This window comes from Dryobates pubescens, chromosome Z (assembly GCF_014839835.1).
Source record: "Dryobates pubescens isolate bDryPub1 chromosome Z, bDryPub1.pri, whole genome shotgun sequence".
NCBI lineage: Eukaryota > Metazoa > Chordata > Aves > Piciformes > Picidae > Dryobates > Dryobates pubescens.
Window position 1 is genome coordinate 114,899,331 of NC_071657.1, and position 17,021 is coordinate 114,916,351.

At 37.7% G+C, this 17,021-nt stretch overlaps 1 protein-coding gene across 1 annotated transcript in view; it reads right to left on the minus strand.

The window, feature by feature from the left end:
• CELF2 (CUGBP Elav-like family member 2) overlaps positions 1 to 15,028 on the minus strand; it is a 464,286-nt gene extending 449,258 nt beyond the window's left edge. The window contains exon 1 of the mRNA XM_054178222.1: positions 14,997 to 15,028. The gene's annotated coding sequence lies outside the window, so the exon portion shown is untranslated. The remainder of the gene's footprint in view (positions 1 to 14,996) is intronic.
• Positions 15,029 to 17,021: the final 1,993 nt, after the last annotated feature.

Below are 17,021 nucleotides of genomic sequence, written 5' to 3' on the forward strand. Positions count from 1 at the left end.
AATTTGTTACCTTCTTGCTAATGTTTTGTTATCTCAAAGATTTTTGTGTTTCAGAATGTTCTATGTAAAATCTGTGGGACTAATTCAACATTTCAAAACCATATAAATACAACAACTTTCCTCTTTGAAAGGATAAAAACACATGGACCATTACCAAACAATTTCTCTAATAGATAAAATCAATCAAAATTTAAAAAAAGTTAATGAAGTTCAGGATGACAATATGTTTATGGAGAATCACAAACTGTAGAAAGCAAAAGACTTGGTGCAAGTTAAATTTATTAGATCGTGTTGCAGCCATACCAAATTTACTTAAGGTTTAGTCAAATTTAGTCAAAGTTAAATTAGGCATGCATCTTGATTCTTGGTTAAAATTCTTCAGCTGCATCCTCCTAAACTAGTATAAGTAATTATAGTAAAAAAGTCAGTAAAAGCTGAAGCCTGCACCTTATATCCCATTATGAATTTCCCTGAGTACATTGGAACCTTTATTAACAAGTACATGAACATTGCCAAGAGATGCTACATGGTGTTGCTTTGTAGCATGATAAGGTATGAATCTGATAACATCAAAAGATAGTTTCAACAGTCAAACCAACACAGAAACTCATAGCTGGGTTTCATATTGTGTTAGTAGATCCTATCCTTAGGAAGTTTTCGCTCTGCAGCTGTATAAAGACTAAAAGTCGAAGCCACTTACTCCTGATAACCCATTCAGAATTACAAAGTTGAACTGAATTAATTTGCTTTCAAGACACATGTAGTGAAAGATTTTAAATTTGCAATAAGGTGAGACAGTCATACCTTGGACCTCTTCCACAGTAAAGGACAATGAGTGATAATGTTCATCCTAGGACTTATCTGTTGTTTTCACCCTCTTGCATCCACTTTCTCTCAGTTGTGTCAGAACAGTCTCAATACCCATGGCTCTAAACAGCATGCTCTGCAATGCCTACACTTTTCCCATCTTTTATTCCTTATTGAAGAAGAAAGCTATACTTGGAAGCTTTGACATTCTCTTCCAAATTGATTGTTCACTTAAAAGTCCTGTTCTCTCACAAAGAAAAGCAGCTGTATAACCTTATGGATAACATCTTTTCCCTTTGTCCTCATCTATTTGTTGTTATACCTATAACCTAGAACTTTTCCAGGATCTGAACCCTAGAAGCACTTTTTCAGTAAGTGGGGTGGGATGTAGGTTCCTAACATTCGATCAATTAAAATGTCACTTAAGTACCCAAATGCCATACATGCTCTTGTGATAGTTTAGGCTGTGCCTTTAAGAAAAGATAGCTGCAGATTCTCTAGCTGAATAGTTGTGTGTAAAAAGGAAAATAAGAAAGATAATTCTGAACAAATTTCATTGGTCAGATGAGTGGGATGTAGTTTTACGATCTTACATTCTTGTCTCACTCCGTCTCTTTCTGCTGGCATGCTGGCTCTCCTGGACAGAGAGAGACCGCTTATCAGCAGAACTTGAGATAAGCATTACTGACTTACTAACAATGCTTTTGAGCTAACTAAAAATCCTTCTAACATTTTCTCCTTTCCTCTTTTCTTCTAATTAACCAGAGGAAAAATGGTGGGGAGAAGTTGGAGGAGAGGGAAGGTGGAATCCCCTGCCCAAGGAGGATTTATGTGCTGTTTCTTCTTTTGTAAATACCTGTATAATATTGTAAATACTGTATACTCTGTACATATTCATTACATTCCATTATTGCTTGTAAAATACAGCTTCATTTGCTTCTCCGACTAGGTTAAGCTGAGCTTTTGTTGATGTGTGTGGGTTTAACCATCACAGCTCTCCAAAGCATAATTAGCATGTTGGAGTTCTGAACACTAGAAATACTGACGGTGCTTCACATATGATGTGTTATTTTAATATTAAAGTTTTATTCAAGACAAATGTTCTGTACAGTGTGTTCAAAATTTATTTCCTGGTTTTTTTTTTACTATTGTGTAACACAAGTATTTTTTCCCCTGAATTAAAACGGTAAATAAATGATGCATGTAATACAATCAAGAACTAATTTGCTGCTATTCTGAGATGTATTCTGAAATGTTACTGAGTTATGTCTGGTTCTGTTTCATCCTTGTTAGTTTGACCAGATGAGGATGCTCAGCATAAGAAGTTTTGGAGGGTTCATCTGACCTAGTCTCAAACATCTACTCTCAGTATCTAAACTCTACCTAATTTTGTTAGGTTGGAATTTGCAATTATAGGGAAAAATAGGCATAATCACAATGCAATTCATATATAGCAGTACATTACAGGAGATGAATCATGCCTTAGAAAAAACTTTCTTTTTCCTTTGGCTCTAAAGAGAATTGAAGATGATTGTCCTGAGAGGCCTACAATTAGTCTAACAATTCATTCCAAGATTTTTAAAAGAACCACCTTACCTAAGAAGAATGTAGTTGCTCTCTACAACTACCTAAAAGAAGGTATTAGTCAGGTGGTGGTTGGGCTCTTTTCCCTAATATCAAGTAATGGAGAGGAAATGGCCTCAAATTATGCAAGTGGAGGTCTAGATTGGACATTAGGAAACAAAATCTTTACCAAAAGAGTGATATGGCATTGGAATAGGCTGCCCAGGGATGTGGCGGTATCATCAGCCCTGGAGGTGTTAAAAAAATGTGTAGACATGGCACTTTGGGACCCAATTTAATGGCTATGGTGTTGTTAGGTTGACAATTGGACTTGATGATCTTAAAGGTCTTAAAGGTCTGATCAAAACAATTCTATGATTCTATGAAAGGGAAGGCTAGAGTATGGTTAGGGAACACTCACAGGTATTAAGTGAGCAAAACATAAATGGGAAGTTGTAGTTTTTGAAGTACATCAGAGATCTACTATAAAGCATTTTGCTGAAAAGTAAGTAGTTACCTAAGTTAGGGGCTTAATCTCTTCAAATCATTACACAGTTAAAGAAAAGAAGCAGCCTGTTTCAGAAGTTGATTCTGGTCCAGGACTTTGATATAAACCTGTAAATTAAATAGGCAAGACCTCTCTCTGGCAACATTTCTCTGTTGACTATATGAAGAATATTTTGGCATAACTTGAAAACGGGTTCAATGTAAATGTCTAATCTGCTGACCTGAATCCCACTCCTAAAGTGTATGATGAAAACACTCCACTGGTTTTGTCATGAGTAGAGACTGTTATCACTAAATTCTTTACATCTAGGAAGCAAATACACATTGATACTCTAATTTTAATCGATCTATTGGAGTATGGACCATTCTTTGTCAAAATTAGGCTGTTTAGGAGAAGGCATTTGTGTCTTTGTACTGCATAATACTGCAGGTACATGCACATTTTAGCCTAATCATTCTATTGTATGTTACTATTATTGGTCCTATAGGGACCTATAATCCATTACAGGGATGCAAATCAAAACTTCTATAGAGGCCTTGCAGATAAAGTAGAAGAGTGTGGCCTAGCTATGTGGAAGATCTGATGGAGACTGTGAGGGAATTGGCAGGATTCTCCTATAAATGTAAGTGAAATCCAACAAGGCTTGTTATAAAACTACTTGTTTGCTCTTTTATACAGTACATATCAGGAATTTCAGCCTAGATATTAAATTCTATTTGAACAATGCAGTGTTGTCAGAAGATTTTTAATACTTCAAACTTGCAGTCAGCAAAGAATCTACCACATCCATAGGGAAGTCGCAATGGTTAATTACACTCTGAATATTATTTCTACATCTGCATTTTTTATGCTTTATCTCCCATTGCCTGGATCTTGTTATATATATTTTCTGCTAAATTAAAGAGCCAATGATTGTCAGAAATTCTTCCCTCTGCCAGACTCTGCCAGACTCTGATCAAGTCAGTTAACTTATTAAGTGAAATAACTTGAGTTTTCCTGTCTTTAATTAATGTACAAGCTCATTCTACACACTGAGCACCTGCTATAGCAATTCAAATCAACAAAAAAACTTGCAACAATATGAGCTTGTGTACTATCAACATAAAATGGGATAAGAATAAAAAGAATCTTTCTTGAAAGTCAATCTTCTCTTTTCTGAACAAAAGAAAATGTATGTCATAAAATAAAAATCACAGCGCTGACAATAAATTACACAGGCAAGTTTAGTGTGCACACTAATTAATGGAAAGAGAGTCAAAGTTTGCAGCAGAACAACACAGAAAAAAAAATATTCTTGAAAGTCCTCTTCCAAATTAGGATACAATTCTTACAATGACAAGTAAAATGTCTCTGAGAACTCTGTATTTCTTAGAAGTGAAATCACAAGATAGTGGTGTGCATAAAGGAAAGCTACAACACTGAGATAATTTTTTTATGAAATACACTTTTTTTCCCCCAATCTGATGTCTAATACCCACTTTAGAAAAAGCTGCAAATGATTCAGGAAAACACAGGCATGGAGTGTCTTCAAGATCTGATAGAGAGATGGATAGAAGCAACTTATGTTCACACCCCTAAATTAGTGGAGTAGAATGTATCCCTGGGTTATTCAAGCTAGAACAGACAAACACCTGAAAATATGTAGTTGCCATTGTCCTGCTACCATTAGTCATGTTTTTCATAGCCTGGGTTTACAGGGCACCAGTGTGCTATTTTAAATCTTAAAATCAGATAGATTTTATTTATAATTAGTCAAAACTTATTATGGCATGAAGGTTTGAGTTTCATGTTTTAATTAGCATTTTATAAGTGCTTTTTTTTTCATTTTTTTGACTGTTGTCACTGGAATGAATAAAGGAGAGTGCTGAAGTTACTAAGAGATACTGAAAATCAAAGACAAACAATTATATCTGAAGAGCACATCAGCACAGAGTGAGAACATTGGTTAGAATCTCAGCAGGGTGACGGATGTCAAGTGCAGGTTTTCCAATGGCTGCATCCAGAGCCCACAGTAATCAGTGGGAATCTTCAGTAAGTGCTGCTTTGCAGGGGGTGGCTATTGGAAATGACCATGAAAAAGTAAAAAATAACCCAAAATGTATGGAATCATTTAATGCCTATTTTATAATCCTGCATTTACAACATTGAGAGATAAGCCCTAGCATATAGCTCAAAATCCTTCATAATTTGGAGCCAGTTGAATTTTGGCATTCATGAGCCACATAGCACTCCGTCATAAAGTTTTCCAGTGGCTTAGTATATGTTTGGATCAATTGCAAAAACCCATTTTAACCTGGAAAATAAGTTGGCATTATGGCAATAACATGCCTCTATGAGCATCTGTGTAGCGATTTGGCTCCTGGAAAGGGAGGGTTGGTAGTGAGCAGCCTCAAATGACTGACCTCCTTCTGACATGCACATTACAAGCCATCATCAAATTTAATTGTATTTAAGTGCCAGGCCTTCCAACAAGCTGTTCTGAGATTGTTCTGTTGGAGTCCAGAATGAGTAACTTTAGTGTGGCTAATTCTGACAGTTTCACATATTTTTGAGCAACTAACATGGTTTGTAGGAAATGCAGAACTGTACACAGGTAATTACACACATTGGAGTTCCCCTGTTATGACAGGCAAAGTGATTTGTCCAGAGAGAAAATGTGAGACAAGGTCTATAAAGAAAATACGGATGGTCAGAAGACAGACTTACAAGGTTTCATGGGTTCAATTTTGCTGCAGTATTTGATTTAAACCTGTTTCTATATCAAGTAGATGTACTAAAAAATTGTACACATCTGTGTTTAATAGTCAACAATATTTTCAAGACTGTCCATCCCCTGCCCCAGTCCCTGAATTTCTTTGGTACTATCCCTGGGTGAGACAAACAGCAACATTAATACATAATATAACTTGAAGTTTCTATTGGAAAACAGTTGGAAAATACATAATACACCTAGAAACTCTTTCTAGACACTTTGTAACTGGAGAAAGAAGAACAAAAATGTATGTATACAGAATCTGTGAACAAGATTGCAGGAAATCTGAGGCACAACAGAGTGGCTAAAATAAGACCACCAGTATTCACTATACTGTTCCGCATTTAGCAGTGCAAACTAAAATGTATTCAGCTTAAAAATTACAGAGTTGCTTCTCCATTTTGCATTGGAATAGAACAAACTACTTCAAGTGCCTGGGGTAAGAAGGTGGTGTTAATTCATTTATTCTATGAGAATATGACACTGGATTCACAAATAGCGCTAGAGACGGATGGGTGGGCAAATGAATCAAAGGGTTACATTTGGCTCCAGATTTAGACTTTAAATGTTAAAAATGTGGAAGTAATTCAGATAGATGTGTAAGTTCCCATTACACCCAGGTAAGAGGCAGTCAGCAGTGTTGGTGCAATTTACATTGAGTGCAATAGCTTGTTAGATAGCTGCAACTGGATGAAAAGTGTATCCTAAAAGCAAAATCTTAATCTCACTCTGAATCCTAATCAAAAGTTTGCCACAAGATGGAATGCATCATTTATCTTAGTTTTTTCACTGTAGATAGACAGGACTACTACTACCACTACTGTTGTAAAACTGGGGACCAGGGGATGTGTCTACCATGTAAAATTGATTTATACTCTGTGGCAAACCACTGTATGGAAGCTGGTGTGGTGGAACAAATTTGGCCTTGACACAGAGCTAAAGTATAGTTTATCTCTTAGAAATACTGTCATGTTTCCATTTCAGCACTTATGCTGAACCTAAAGCATCTATCTTTAGGTGTTTTAGGTTCTTTAGACTTAACAGGCCTACCTTTGCTACTAATTGGATAGTGTTTTTCAGATCTGGGTTTGTGTTATGTTTTTGTATTATGCCTACCATATGCCCATGAGTTCACAATGACCTGCAGTAATAAAAACTATGATTAGAAACAGTGGACAGAAGAGGGGTTTTAACATCAAGAGATATTTTGGTCAAAGGCTGTGTTGTATTGGTCCTCAAAGTCTGGGTTTATAAAAATAATAACACTTTAATATAATAAGCTATATTAACAACAAAAATAAATATATCAGGTAAACATCTATTTCATAAATCATGGCTGAACTGTGATAATGTAGAGCTGAGAAAATACTGTCTATTCTGCTTAAAAATCTGGCCATGCTCTATGCACTTGCAAGGATCTCAAGCAGGAAATGATGGAAAGCTCCACTGATCTCAAATAACTCAATTGTTTTTCCTTTTCTAATCAAATATATTCATAGTGAGGAAACAGAAAGGCTTCATTCAGTAGGCAGTGTGGTTGTGAAAGCATGAAATGTGGCACTTCACTTTTATTGTAACATTAAAGATTAAAAACATTTATTACCTGTTATTCCTCTATTAATCGTTTTGTGTAGAGAAAAATAGATGTTGCAGCCCTCATGCATAAAAAAATCACAATGTGCATTCATAGTTGAGAGCAAAGGGTTGGAGCTGTGAAAATTATGTAAATGATGAATTCCAATGAAAGAACTTTCAAACCCTTAGGGTCTTCAAACAGCATTAATTCAAGAAATTAGATACAAAATTTAACTTTTTCATGCTAATAATGATTTCATAAGGAAAAACTCGTTAGTAAAGGTGACAAATATGAAGTTCTATTGAACATTTAAATTCAGGAATCTTAGTATGCGCCCCTGGGATATATTTACACAGGCAATGACTCTCTGATGTTATTAAGTAATTTATTTGAGAAAATCTCCATTCATGAGTTTACATAAGAACAATATCAGATTTACAAAGGCTTGTGTTGTCAGTTTAACAAACACCTAATTCACAATGACTTTTGCTTAAGATTTTCTTTAGGTTGTTCGATATTGTTTGATCCTTTAATGTCAGCTTCATAAGATCATAATTTCCCCTATATGAAAAGAGGAAATTAAAAGGAAAAATAAATTGGAAGGAGTCAGCTAAATTTAAATTCAAATTGGCCTCACCACAAAAGATAAGAGAGCAATGCCAGCACTTGTGAGTATACTTTGTTTGGGCACAAACTATGTACATTTGCAACGCTGTAGTATATTTCTGTGCTAGCAACATCAAAAATAATCAGGAATGTTGTGTATGGTTTACTTGCTTGGGACTGATCTCTGATGTGACAGTATCAGTTTCTGACAGCATCAGTTAAAGGGGCCATCAATTAGATAGGCATAGAAATGAAAACACCTTTGGTCTCTTCATTTCTATGCCTACTTATGCTGTATTTTATGGCCTGCAGCCAGTGTTGCAGGCAATGTGCAAATATGTCTAAAGATGACAATTCCTGCATCGAGGACCAGAGTGGATATGACAGAGAAGCAGCACAAGATCCCTTGATGCTAAAAATAGAGCTGATCAAAACTGTCATCAGAGTATTCATCTTACAGAAAAAGCTGGTTCATCAATACAAACTATTTCCCAGAGAATGTGCTAATTTTGCTCCACTTTCTAATGAAATACAGGCAAGTCTTAAAAATCTTCATTGTCTGCTGACTCAGTCAGTCACCATCATTCCGCAGAGATCTCCATGATCCCCAAACTCCATCACAGGGCTATGCTGGAGGAGGTTCGTTTCAGTAAGTGTTTGAAATCACAGCTGGTTCCTGTTACAACCTGCCTCCAGCACTTTTCTCCATCTCAGGATGATTCAGGAGAAGAATCATCAACAGGTTTCATGTGCTCAGATTCTTCCCATCATTGTCTCTCCTACCCGTTCAGGCTAAAACGGCAACACATGGTGCTCTCTATTTCCATGGGAGGGGTCCAAACTCTGCTCCAAGGCTTGTCTCTACCCCTTCCCATTGCACATGTCCTAAGACAGATAAAACTTAAAAGACAACCTGTCTCTGTGTTAAATATTTTGCTCTGAGGAACCATGAAATCCTTGCCTACATGTAACCTTAGGCCAAAAATAAAAAAGTAAAAAATTCAAAAATTCAAATCAAAGCCAATATTACAGCATCAGTTAAATTGTGTCATATTTGACTGGACTATGAGCTGCCTGGAGGGTCTGAGTCAGACATGAGAAGGCAAAAATCTTTTTTGCGGCAACATCTCCCATGAGAAATGAAAATATGATTTACAAATAAAACATAGAGCATTACACAATTATTATCTTGACTGAAACCTATCTTTCAACAGACCTAGAAGATTTTAAAATTTTCACTTTTTGTGTTTTGCAGGCAAGAAGAGATCGTTATATTTACTGACACATGGCAGACAGTTGTAACTCCATTTGTTTTTCTGACTAAGTAGTTATCTGGTGTTTTAAAGACTTCTGAAATGCAGAAAGACTCTCTATATAGATAAGGTCCATTAGTAAGGAGGATAGTCACAGGATAGGAGTAAGGCCAGAAAGGTAATAATATTGGAAAGAACTGTCTTACAAGGTAGGAGTTCTCAAGCAGAAATCACAAGGTCCTTATTGGAAAAGGAGAATTTAGGAGTTGAGAACTGATGCAAAAGTAGGCATGTGTTCATAAGCAGAGAGTGGTGGTGCTATGCAACAATACCCCAAAATCACACATATTACAAACCCAAACTCACGCCCTACACTCATGTACTAGAGCATATTCAGGGTTTAGCTCTACCTCCCAGAATAACCTCACACACCTAGTATTCCTCTGGCAATATAAAGAAAGCTATGACAAAAGGAAAGCTGATATGGTAGAGGAAGAAATAACTAGAAAATTGAGTGTCCATATCTGCAGACAGGCAACATAGCATTCAGTAACAGAAACCTGGAAGCTCTGCAATGGGTGACTGCAAAAGGATACAAAAAATAAAAAGAGAAAGAGATTTCATGTGTTGAAATTATGCAGTTGTTTTATTGGATCAGTGTTAGGTTATAATTTTTCTGAGTAAGGGAAGGAAGGCAGTTAGGGATGTTTTCCAGATCAAAACATGAGAGAGAAGAGGGATTTGGCAGCATAATCTTTGAAAGGAAGTGAATAAGGAGAAATGTCTGGAATCAAATTAAAAAGTTTTAGTGTAGGTAGTGTTGAGAAATAAGTTACCTTTCATCAAGAAAAAATACTATTCTCATGATTAGTTGGCTGTGTAGTGAAAAACAGAAACAGAAAGCAGGAAACAAAGATGAAATGGATCAATACTTATAAATGTCTAAAGAACAGGAGTCAATTGGATTGACCCAGTCTCTTTTCAATTGTGCCCAGTGACAGGACAAGGGGTAACGGTCTGGAACACAGGATGTTCCACCTAAATACGAGGTAAAAGGTCTTTCCTTTGAGTGTAGTGGAGTACTCAAACAGGGTGCTGAGAGAGGCTGTGGAGTCTGCTTCTCAGGAGAGATTTCAAACTCCTCCAAACATTGTGACCCTGGATCTAGGTGATCCTGCTTTACTAAAGGGTTTGAACTAGATAATCCCCAGACATCAGTTCCAACCCCTGTTATTCTGTGTAGTATTAGTGTAATAAAAGCCATCCACACATTTAGGACTATTGTATTTATTTCCCCAGAAATTCCATTGAAGTTTTTTTCTGTTAAAGCACTAGGTTTGTAAGTGATCACATCATTATGCCAGCCTAATTGGACTGTAATGAGCTCATTCTCAGACTCAATATGGTAGGATTCATTTAAGTGGAAGACACTGAAGCATAGTGCCTGGCACCTCTCTGTTCAAAGCAACTCTTCTTCTTAGGTTCCTCATTGTAAGGTAGAATTTGATTACCCAAACCCGAGACTGTTTCCATTTTCCTTTGTTTCACAGAAGAGAAAAAGGTGGTATAAAAGTGTCTAGAAGACTGAGTCTTCCTCATGAAACTGTCAAAATTTTTTTCTAGTGTTGTCTTTCCATATGACACTGAGACATTCACAGATCACAGGGTAAGGAGGAAGCAGCGCAATTCCTGCAAATGAGGTAAAACAATAGAAAAAGAGTAACATTGGATTGGGTCCATATGAAGCCTGTGCAACAGTATCTCCATGGTGCCTGGGTCTGCTCCTGAAGAGGTGGGATGAGGTGCAATGGTTTTAAATTAGAGAAGAGTAGACTTATGTTGGATGTTAGGAAAAAGTTCTTTATAATGATCATGATTGAGCACTGGATCAGGTTGCCCAAAGATATGGTTGAAACCACACCCCTGGAGATAGTCAAGATGAGGCTCAATGGGGCCCTGGGAAACCTGATCTAATTGACCATGTCCCTCTCACTGCAGGGAGTTTATAGAGTCACAGAATCAATAAGGTTGGAAAAGATCTCAAAGATCATCAAGTCCAACCTGTCACCCAACACCTCATGACTACTAAACCATGGCACCAAGTACCACGTCCAATCCCTTTTTGAACACCTCCAGGAGCGGTGACTCCACCACCTCCCTGGGCAGCACATTCCAAAGGCCAACAACTCTTTCTGTGAAGAACTTTCTCCTCACCTCAAGCCTAAACCTCCCCTGGTGCATCTTGAGACTGTGTCCTCTTGTTCTGGTGCTGGTTGCCTGGGAGAAGAGACCAACCCCCACCTGGCTACAACCTCCCTTCAGGTAGTTGTAGGCAGCAATAAGGACTCCCCTGAGCCTCCTCTTCTACAGGCTAAAAAACCCCAGCTCCCTCAGCCTCTTCTCATTGGGCTTGTGTTTTAGGCCTCTCACCAGCCTATTGCCCTTCTCTGGACATGTTCAGGAGTCTCAATGTCCTTAAATTGAGTAGCCCAGAACTGGACACAGTCCTCAAGGTGTGGCCTAACCAGTGCTGAGTACAGGGGCAGAATGACTTCCCTGCTCCTGCTGGCCACACTACTCTTGATGCAGGCCAGGATGCCATTGGCCTTCTTGGCCACCTGGGCACACTGCTGCCTCATGTTCCGCCTCCTATCAACCAGTACCCCCAAGTCCCTTTCTGCCTGGCTGCTCTCTAGCCACTTCGACCCCAGCCTGTAGCACTGCACAGGGTTATTGTGGCCAAAGTGCAGCACCTGACACTTGGACTTGATGAATGACATCATGTTGGACTCCACCCATCTGTCCAGCCTGTCAAGGTCCCTCTGCAGAGCCCTTCTATCTTCTAACAGATCAACACCTGCTCCCAACTTTGTGTCATCTGCAAATTTATTGATGACTGACTCAGTGCCCTCATGTAGATCATCAGTAAAGATATTGAACAGGATGGGGCCCAGCACTGATCCCTGGGGAGACGCCACTAGTGACTACATCCACAGCCTTCTCCACATCCACCAGGGGGGTCACCTGATCATAGGAGATCAGGTTGGTCAGGCAGGACCTGCCCTTCCTAGATCCATGTTGGCTGGGCCTGATCCCTTGACCATCCTTCACGTGCGCAGTGATTGCCCCCAAGATGATCTGCTGCATAATTTTTCCTGGCACTGAGGTCAGGCTAACAGGTCTGTAATTCCCTGGCTCCTCCTTCTGGCCCTTCTTGTGGATGGGCACCACGCTGGCCAGCTTCAAGTCATCTGGGACCTCTCCAGTGAGCCAGGACTGATGGAAAATGATAGAGAGTGGCTTGGCCATCTCATCTGCCAGCTGGTCCCATGGACTTGAGAATATCCAAGTGGCTCAGCAAGTCCCTAACTAGTTCCTCATGGATTTCAGGAGCACTGCACTGTTCCCTGACCCCATCTACCACTTCAGGAGGGCAGTCATCCTGAAGTCCTCCTGCCTTACTGTTGAAAGTGGAGGTAAAGAAGGTGTTTAGTACCTCAGCCTTTTCCTCATCTTTAGTTACAATGTTCCCCTCCAGGTCCAATAAAGAGTGGAGTTTCTTCTTGCTCCTTTTTAGCATTAATATAGTTATAAAAATGCTTTTCATTGTCCTTTACAGAAGTGACCAACCTGGGCTTTTGCCTCTCTAATTTTTCTCCTACATGATCTAACAACATCCTTAAACATATCTTTAGTTGCCTCTCCCCTTTCCAAAGGTGATATACCCTCTTTTTCTCCCTTAATTCCTTCAAGGGCTGCTTGCCCATCCAGGCTGGTTGCCTTCTCCACTGGCTCATCTTTCAGCATGTGGGCACAGTCTGCTCCTGTGCCTTCAAGAGCTTCTGTTTGAAGTAGATCCAACTGTCCTGGACCCCTTTGTTCTTAAGGGCTGCTACCCAGGGTACTTTCTGAATAAGTTGCTTAAACAAGCTGAAGTTTGCCCTCTGGAAGTCCAAAGTAAGGGTTCTGTTATTGCTCCTTCATATTTCCCTGCATACTGAAAACTCTACTATCTCAAGGGCGCAACATGGTTGAACAAGATGACCTTCAGAGGTCTCTTCAGACTCAGGTGATTCTATGATTCTATGATTCCATGTTGACCCCTTGGTGTAAGCTGTTGCCAAAATCATGCAAGAACATTTACTACTTGGGTTCTCATGTTCCCACATAAAATTAAGCATTTCCTACACCCTTCACAGTTGTGTGTCTTGACTCCCTATAAACTTGTTTAGTTCCTTTTTAAAGCCACTGCTTGCTTCAGTGACATCCTAGTTAAAGGCAGTTAAGAAAGAAATAGTACTGTAATTGAATCTTTCACAGCAGTAAATTTTACTGTTTGATACAGAATGTAATCATGTAATATACAGTTAGATAATTATGTCAAACTCTGATTTCTTAATAGCTGCACAGTATCTTTCTGCTGTTTGTTAGTAGTCTTGCAAATTGCCCAGAAAAATAAAGAAAATGTATTTCTATTCCTTAAATGTAATGCAAACAGGTCTTACATGAAATTTCTCTACCTTCAGATAAAACAAAAACCATTAGACACACATAGCAGGGATATGAAACTACATGTGATCTTTCCTAACTAAATTGCCAATTGCTCAAGTGTTGATTAAAAATCTGAACAATCATTATCATATATCTGTAGTAAAGGATTTGAAATTTAATTTTGATTATATTGTAGACATTTTAAAAGTCCTAAAATTCGTATTGTTTATTGACCTCTGGAGTCTGACAAAGTTTGGTCTTGCAAGATGATTTGCATTAGAGGGGGCAAGCCAGTGATGTGGACCAAGACATTTTTAATACTGACTTGATTCTTTCTTTAGAATCACAGAATCACTATGTGCACATAAGCTCATTTCCAGAACATTAAAGGGTGAGACTAATACCATTTTTAAAATTTTCTTTTCCCTTCCTTTTTTTCTCAAAAGTCTATAATTTGAGCTTTTTACTCAAAAAAATTTCCTTGTTTATACTTCTTAGAAACAGAACTTCAATATATATAGCAAAAAGACAATGTAGGAAAAAATATCCCTCAGACAACTTGATTCTCACATAGTTTTTTCAAACAGCCCAATAAAACTTGCTGCTGTACTTGAAATGGGCACAAGTCTGTAATTTTATCATTTGGAAACCCAATGTAAAGAAATCAAGCTTACCCATTGGATGAATTTATCAAATATTTTTCTGCAATATTCATCCCAGATATTGTTAGACCAGTTTCCCTTTCTGGATTGATCAATCTTTGTGTATATTTGTCTATGTATCTATGTATTTAGGTGTGTATTTATGCATCTATGTATCTATGTATTTAGGTGTGTATTTATGCATCTACCTATGTAACTACACATACAAAACACACACACATGCACACACACCTCCTACAAAGGTACCGAGGTTTCCATGTAAAGTAGGAAAGAACAAAGAGCGGTACAGCAGCATGTGTTCACAGAAATGTGATGCTAGCTAGGTTATTATAGCACCTTATATAAGGAGATTAACTATGAGTTATAGCAGCTAATGAAAAAGACAAAGCTTGCTTAACATATCTCAGCATTAAGTCTTTCCTGCATTAATTGTCTCCAAAGTCTGTTCCATTTGTTATCTAACAAGGTGCGCTCCATTATTATTTTTATCCAGTTCATTGCTTGATTCTATCTGTCCTTTCAAAATTAGCTTGTCTAATCAGAAACCACTTTTGCTGGCAGTTCATTTCACATAAAAAGGAGGACTTTTTGTTTACTGAGAAAGTAATTGGATTATAATTTTGAATAGAAAGAAATATGAATTGTAATAAATTATTTCTTAAAAAATACATGGGAGCACAAAACCCAGCAAACCCAAAACAAATTAAAAACTCTAATAAATGAAAAGGCTATAAATAGAATATGAAACTCAAAAGAATAATTTATCATTTTAACTTACCCACTCCTTTTTATTCTGTTGAAAAAGGATGAATATCTAAGGAAAGAAGATTTATGTATTTACTAAACAATGGTCAAGTAAATGATTATATTAGCTGCCATTTTTCTTCTAGCTTATCAGTCCTTGTAAACAGTAATTAAATCTTTCTCACAGAAAGAAAAAATATAATTTAACCACAGTCTGGGAGTCCACAATTCCATTTCAGTTATTGATTAAATGCTATTGATAAAGTGTTCATGACCTCAGGCAGACTCTATTAAAGTTGCACACATTATCTTGTTGAATGCATCTGTATATTTTTAAGTCAAGGTGAGAGAATGTAGAAATTGTATTAAAAACCCTGGGCAACATGCTTTGGAAGGTTATATAACTGATCTATCCCATATATTTTATTGCTTCTCAGCACTTCAACTCATGTAATACCAATGAGATCACATTTTCTTGACATTCTTCAGGGCTGCCTAGAAGAAAATAAAACAGCTAGAATGTGCAGAAGTAGTATAGATATTAGTCTGGAAACTGGAAACAAGGTCTGATAAGAAAATTATAATCTTATATTGTAACTTTTTTATAATCTTGTATTATAGAGAAATAGAATAATTAATATAAATTCTGAACTCCTAGAGAAACCTTAATTCTTACCTCTTCTGCTGATTACCAGTTTGAGCTCTTTCTATTTATAGACCTAATAAAGAAAAATACAAAATAAAATTAAATACAGTAAATGTAAGAAATACGGTTATAGATTTGCAGTGATTTAGGATGATTCTATTTATCTGAAAATGATTCAGGATTTCCTTGTTTTTCAATTGCAGTTATGATAGCAGTTCAGGCTTTGATCCTTAAATTACATGTCTGGGGTCTGAAGTAATAGCAATATGGGATTAAAAGGGTTCAGTTCTTATCACCATTACCAAACAGGTTGTTTATAATGCAGCTTATTCAGTGAGTATACTCAAATTTAGTGCAGAGAGACTGATAATCACCAAACACTATGTTGGCTTAGAATAAAGATGAAAACAAAATGCACCTGACTCATCAAAACAGGAGTTCAATGCCAGATTATCCACATAAGTGTGTCAGTAGGAGAAATTTCATGCATGACAGATGCTAGAATGGGCATTAAATATATTCAGGTCAAAAATCATTAACAGTTCCATGAAGCATATTATTAAAAGTATATGTACAGTGTCACATCCAAACTCTTTACAATTTCAAAAGGTCTGTTCCTGTGTGCAAAATCAGGTTTATGATAAACAGTTAAGAATTTTCTTAATAATTACTTGATAGGTCTACTTGAAATTTAGAAAGTTTAACATGTTACCAGTACCATAAAACTCTAAAAGCCACATGGAAGACAGGGAGGCAATCAAATACAGACAGTAAGGCTTCACTGAGGGCTAATCCTGCCTAACTAACCTAGTGGCTTTCTATGATGGAGTGATCACAACAGTGGACAAAGGATGACTATCAGGATTTCTGCAAGGCCTTTGACATGGTATGCCACACATCCGACTTTCCAAGTTGGAGAGATACAGGTTTGATTGGTGGGTGGTTTAGTGGATAAAGAATTGGCTAGATAGTTGCATCCAGAGGGTGGTGCTCAATGGCTTGAAGTCCAGATGGAGATTGGTAGCAAGTGGTGTCCCTCAGGGGTTTGTACTGTGTTTAATATTTGTATCAATGATAGAATAGAATAGAATAGAATAGAATTAACCAGGTTGGAAAAGACCTCCGAGAACTTAAGTCCAACCATCAACTAAACCATGGCACCAAGTGCCTCATCCAGTCTCCTCCTAAAGACTTCTAGTGATAGTGACTCCACCACTTCCCTGGGCAGCCCATTCCAATGGGCAATCACTCTTTCTGTGAAGAATTTCTTCCTAAGATCCAGTCTAAACCTCCCCTGGCACAGCTTGAGACTGTGTCCTCTTGTTCTGGTGCTGGTTGCCTGGGAGAAGAGACCAATCCCCACCTGGCTACAGCCTCCCTTCAGGTAGTTATAGACATCAATAAGGTCTCCTC